Consider the following 6,689-nt stretch of genomic DNA (forward strand, 5'->3'; position numbering starts at 1 on the left):
ATAGCCTACTGAATAGCAAAGTCTTGAATTTTTAAATCAATTCCATTAAAAGTATGCACTTTAATGTGTTTCTGGCTCTGAAATACACTTTGATATTTGATAGAGTTGCTCTCAACTCAGTCTTTTCAATTCATTTTTAAGGATGACAAAATTTGTATGAAATTACAAATTTGTGATCAGAAAATGAAATAACAATTTGAAAACAAAAAGAAAAACCTTATACCATGTTCTTAGGCAATTCTCTTTACCTATTTGAGTTCCAGTTTTATCTTTATCTAAATGAGATCTAGTTGTTTAAGGAAGGCACTTCTAATGTTGAAGTTTTTGAATCTATGTTTTCAAATGATTCTTTCCTGAACACCCATACTCCAATCTGTCTTAAGTCCAAACTAGGCTCTTATAATATCACTTATCCAGCTCAACATCCTTTGCTGGCTTCCCAATGCCTAAGAATCTGATATTTATAGTTTTCTACATGACCAACCTTACAACTTGTATCCTTCATTACTGAATGGTTCAATATAGTGTCTTCTAAATACGGGACAAACACATTTCTTTTCTCTCATTATACATATGCCTACCTGAAATGCCCTTTCCCTTATCTGTGTTTTTGTTTGTTTGTTTGTTGGTTTTCCTAAAAGCTGCTCAACCTTCTAGGCCCAACTCAAATTCCATTTCCATAGACTGGACATCCCACTTCAAAGTAATCTCTCTCACAACTTCCTCCTCTAAACTCTCTCATTGGTCAGAGCCATTTTAGTATTTGTTACGTAATTCCTAAGGTTGCTAGTTAAATGTGATGGAGAGATATGAAACCCAGAAACTCAACTAGATTGTGTGTTCCCTGCAATCCAAGACTGTGGATTACACATACCTATATAAAAACCATGATGCTAAACCTGTCTCATGTATAGTAGACATTGAATGATATTTCTGGATTAATATATTTTTGATGAGCTGGCAAGACAGTGAATAGCAATAGAATAATTCCTAAGTGAGCAGATTATTCTATTGATCTAAAACCAAATCAACCCATCTTAATATTTTTTAATGGCCCTCATCATTTCTTCTCAATCTGGGAAAGATTCACGTTTATTTCCAGGTTAATCATAGCTGTAATATATTCACAAAAAAACTAAACTAAACATTTTATTTCATGCTTAAAAGTCAATCTTTGCCTTCATGGGCCTTATCGTCCTATTGAAGCGTTAAAAGACACAAACATGTGAAAAGTTGAATCATGACCAAAGATTTTAGTACCAGTTCAAATTAACAATAGAAGAAATGTCATAATTTCTAATATAAGTAGTCAGGCAAATGCACTATCATTAATTGATATAGAAATTTAAAGAAGGAAAGGTGACTTCAGGCTAACGTAAATAGGTAGAAAGAGGACAGTTTATGTGGAGGAAATGGGAAGAAGACCATGAAAAAAGTATCGGGAGAGGGTGGGAAGGGTAAATTGGAGCTAAACTGAAGACAGTTTGAATGTCTGGATGTGGTACCTGTGGTATCAAGGAGCCTTTTACTGGGATAGTAAAAGGATCAAAACAGTTTTGTTTGCTAAAATACTGAGATCATGTTTTTCACTATCAGTTTGTTTACAAAATACAGTGCAGCAATCAGCACAATTTTCTGAAATGAGAAAATAATTTAATTTTCAAATAACTAACGAGAGCATCTGTGGTGTCTGTTGATTGATGAGTGAAAACAGTGGGTTTTTGCCTGAATGTTGTAGTGGTCAGGCATGTACTCTGGAGCCAGACTACCTAGATGTCCATCCCAGCTGTGCTGCTTAATAGCCATGGCAAGTTACATAACTTCTCTCTGCCTTAGTTTTCTGATCTGTAAAATGGGGCTAATATTACAGCATTTTTCCTTATAGGAATCCTGCAATAATTAAAATGAGTCAATATACGTAAAGTATGTAGAACAGTCTTTGGCACATAATAAAATTTACGTAGAAAGTAGCTATTTTATCAATAAGGTTATTTAAGTATCAGATACTGGATCCTTATATTAAGTTCCTATACAAATAAGTTGGTAGAAATAGAAATAAACTACTGTCCTTCAGATACGAGTTCATACAGTGTGAGCATGCAATATCAATGCTAATGACAAATTTGCTCCAATCTACCCTATTGCCTGATTATGAAACCTGGGTAAAGTTTTTTTGGGTCAAAGAATGGTCTGTGACCAGCAACCACTGAGCAAGGCTGAGTGAAGCTGTTTAGGCAGGGATCAAACCCAGACCTTGACCGCTTCGGTAATGCCGTCCAGTAAAAACCTGGATGGATGGTGGGGTCGTGTGTTACCTAATGGGATTTATTAACTCTTTTGGGTCCGTCTGAGGGCACTGCACAAAACAGCACCTTCCTGAACACTGAGGAGGAGCTGGCTCACTCCAGATTATAAATTAACACACAGACTGCTGAACACAGCACCTTGCTCAAAGCATGCTCTCAATATTTGTTTATCGAATGAATGAAAAGAGACTTAAGCCATTAAAGTAACAATCAGGCTTCAGTTGTTCCCTAGGCAGCCTCTTTGCCCTTCTACATATCATATTGCATCTTGTGAAAGCAGACCTCCAAATGATAGCAAAAACAAGCACAAAACATGAATGTTTAAAAGCCTTTGAAAACAGTTCCCTGGCTTGTTGGAAAGTAGAGAATGTTTTCTTACCTTTTTTCTTAAGACTGTCTGACAATAGTTCTTTGTAACTAAAAATATATCCGTATTTTCAGTGTTAGAGAGTCAGATGAGATTCTTATTTTTACATAATCCAGATAGTTCCAGGCAAAATTTCACTTACCATGCTTTAGTTTGGGGGAAATTATTTCAGAGGTAAAATTTGTCACTGAACTTGAAGAAATGATTTCTTAAACAAAGGTAATCTATAGGTTATAATGTTGACTTGATTTTTTTTTTTTTTGACTTGATTTTTTTTTAAACTATAGTTTTCATTGGACAAAAATATTTATTTCATATATTAGAATATAGATTGGTTTCAGGAGATTTCTTCTCTCTCTGAACTCTTTTAAAATTGAATAATACCTAAGCCAAAAAAATTCTATAGCACTTATTATATGGCGAGTATTTTTCGAAGGATTTTACATTAATTAATTCATTTTTTTCCCTTACCACACGTTATATTATTAACTCTTTTGCATAAATGTACTCCTTTTATCTTCATAACATCTGTGATATTGTTATTCTACCCATTTTACAGATGGGAAACTGAGCCACAAAGAATCTAGCAAGTTGCCTCTATCAAGGGACACAGCTGGGATTTAATTCAAAGTATTGTATACTCCAGAGTTTTGCTTTGAGGAAACTCCTTTGAGGAATGTACCTGAGACAGCAACAAATCAGAGTGATGTCTGAGGTCATGCAAGTGAGTAGCTCGTAATTAATCTACAGGGGGGAGAGTACACTGCCACTGGCCTCATCAGCACTGAGCCTAACCGGGGAGCTGCAGGGCCCGGATTTCCTCAGGCAGTATTACCAGAAGGCCCTATCTACTAGCAGAGTCACCTGAAGCTATGCATTATTAGGCCACTTAACTATTCTTCAGCCATGGAGACTGTGGATGAAAAAAAGGGGTTCTTTGGAAAGTAATCTCACAAGGTGATCTGATCATAAAATCCTAAATGGGCAGGTCATGGTGGGCAGTTATGTCCCAGGCCTATAGCTTTTAGTAAAAGGATTATTTTTGCCTTATGCAAGCCCTGTCCATTGTTTCTGTACATCTAGTTTCACGCCTCCTTGAAATGCCTCTTTTCAGACCCCTCCTTCTAAAGGGTGACCACCCTCAAGAAAACACATAATATCTCATTAAATATCCTGTAATTCAATCCCTGCCTTGCCTTTTCCCATCTTCCTGTAATCTACCTTATGTTCCCTCTTTAATTTCAAATGCATAAAAGAAAGTGCAAAACTGTTTTTCATTGGAGCATTTGAGATCTTGCTCCCCAGCATATGTCATCAGTTGGGCTCAAATAAACTCTTACAGAAATTCTCTGCAGGCTTAGATGTTTCTTACATTGATAAGGCAATTCACTTACTTACTCAGCAAGCAACCACCAAAAGATTTCTTAAGCACCACAGTCTGCCAGTCACTAGAAATACCATCATGAATCACAAAGATGTCTACCCTCAAGGACATAGCCTACTTGTGAACACAGAAATTAAATTTGTAAATATTGATATGTTTTAATATTCATATTTATTTATATTATCCTGAGAGTTAGATATAAGATTTCTGGGGCAGGGGGCAACTCTTTGTACTTCTAAAAACTGCTTCAGTTCCCTTAGCCTCAACTTTTGGCCCCTTCTAGAGTGATGCAATGAGAGGCAGATGGCACCTTGTACTTACTGTGGTCTGTACTATAAGGGAAGAACCCCGTGAAATCTGAGAGCTAATATAGAAGAGGGACAGCTGTCTCCCCTTTCATCCTTTGTGAGACACGGAGAGAAAACTTTCCTCCCTAATGTACAGAAACTCTCTCTGGGGAGAAAATAGGGAGGATCCTGGTTTCTTACCCTTTGGAATGTAAGACAAGTTTCTCTGAGTTTACAGCTGTTTGGAATGTCTCCAGGCCTCAGGGTCTTATCATCCCTTGAAGCAAATACATCCCTCCAGAGAGGCAGGTCTCTTACTATTTATTCAGTTAACTTTAAATTTCAAGATCTTCCTTTGATCCAGGTCCCAGCAAAATTTGCCCTGACAGCCCTAACTAGGCAGACACATAAAAATATTTGCTTCCTGACAATTACGAGAATAGTCACTGCTGCCGAAAACGGGTTCTTGGTGAACATTGCAGGAAAGAATTCAGGGACACACCAAATAAGCCAAGCATGCAGCAGATTTATTAAAAGGACAGTACACTCTCTAGAACTTGAGAGCGGGCAGGCCTGGAGAAGAGCAACTGCGCTGAAGAACAAAGAGGCTTAGGAATTTATTATTTCTAAAATGAGGATACGAAATAGTCAAGATTTAGGGGTGGTGTTCTCGGCGTTCCTAGGTGGGTCCTTGCTGACCTCTCTTTCCCATCAGGAGGAGGGATTTTTGTCCTTATTTGTTCTTTGTCAGAACTGTCATGGTGGCACAGGGGATGGAGATTTTCCCTGAGATGCTAATTCTGAGATGCTAATTCTAATCCATTATAATTCGCTGAAGTTCACCTTGGGTGGCAAGATAGCATCCTGGATCTGCTCTCGGCCACTGAAATCTAGTTCTGGCTGGTCTAGTGACTGCGCTTTTTCTTAACCCCTTTCCTGGAATGGTTGGATAATATCCGAATGAACATATCCGAAGTTTTTATACATAAAAATAATGTCATTTATACACAAAGCAGCTCAAAATGTTATTATTAAATGCATAAAATAGTCAAAATATCAACTTTCTGTTTTTTTTGTAGATTTCTGACACATTTTGGAAAAAAAACTTGAAATCAATTAATGCAGCGGAAGAGTTAAGGATGATCTCCACTTTATTGACTGTGTAGATGCATGACCAATGTGATGTACAATTGAAGCTGAAGTAGAATAATATTGCATGTCACCTATCAGAATATATATATATATATATATATATATATATATGGAGAGAGAGAGAGTCACGAGAGGTGGAGTACAGCATAAGGAAGATAGTCAATGCTATTGTAACAGCTATATACAATGTCAGAGGGGTAGTAGCTTGGGGGAGGCGGATATTACTTTGTGAGGAGTGTAAATGTCTAACTATTATGTTGCTTTGTACACCTCAAACTAATTAAAGAAGAATCCAGGAAAAAAAATAAAGAGTTAAGGATGATCTCATTTCCTCCTAGCTTTGTTTTCCTGCACTTCCTCCTTCCCTTTCTCCCCCCCTCCCCTCAACCCTATTCTTTCTGTCTATAGTCACAGTCCCCCCTCAAGAAATCTGTGCCTTTGTAATCTTACAAGGAATCTGGGGAGGAAGGTTTGTCTTCTGAAACTGTTTCCTCATGAACAGGAGCGTTTTCTTTGCCTGTGGGCCCCAGAGTTCCTTGCTATTCTATTACAGTGGGGAGGGGGCTACAGAGGAACTAGGGAGTGCTGCAAGGGGCAGCCGTGGGAGAGTAAAAAGAGCAGGCCGCTTGGTTGTGCAGCTGCTGGCATGGTTTGTCATCCTCAGGAGGAACGGGTTGGAATCTTTGGTGGACCACCATCTAGAGATCAAACTGCTGTTACTTATCTGTCTTGGGAGATTGACTCGTTTGTCTGTTTGAAGACGAGCTTAAGGTCTTCAACCAGCTCACAGGAATAAGATGTTGTTTGGGGGTTCTCTCAGTGATCGTCTTCCTTTCTGGGGGAGTCCTGTGGAGACTTAAATGAAACAGGTTTTTGATTCGAGAGAGGTGGACCCAGCTCCTGACTCCTTGTAGCTTGACAGTGGTTGGCGCGCTCAGGAGAACTGTACAAAGTCCCTCCCATTTAGGAGTTAACTGGTCTGCCGGGGACTTCTCATGTTAGAGTTTTAATAATATTTAGTCATCTGGTTCTACGGGGTTGTAATGGGGTTGACCTGGAGGAGATGCTGATCCCCATATTCCCTGAGTGTCCATTGAATCTTTCCCAAGTTAATGATATAAGAAATGACAGAATTGAGATGAGAGTCTACAAGCAGATCAGACATACAAGAGGCCTCCCATAGAGCATTTTGT

At 38.4% G+C, this 6,689-nt stretch overlaps 1 long non-coding RNA gene across 1 annotated transcript; it reads left to right on the top strand.

The window, feature by feature from the left end:
- Positions 1–2,801: 2,801 nt before the first annotated feature.
- On the top strand, positions 2,802–5,538 carry LOC117012138 (uncharacterized). The gene is made up of 3 exons (XR_004421133.1): positions 2,802–2,892; positions 3,233–3,397; positions 5,424–5,538. It is a non-coding gene; the product is annotated as an uncharacterized LOC117012138 (long non-coding RNA).
- Positions 5,539–6,689: the final 1,151 nt, after the last annotated feature.

This window comes from Rhinolophus ferrumequinum, chromosome 20 (assembly GCF_004115265.2).
Source record: "Rhinolophus ferrumequinum isolate MPI-CBG mRhiFer1 chromosome 20, mRhiFer1_v1.p, whole genome shotgun sequence".
Classification (NCBI taxonomy): domain Eukaryota; kingdom Metazoa; phylum Chordata; class Mammalia; order Chiroptera; family Rhinolophidae; genus Rhinolophus; species Rhinolophus ferrumequinum.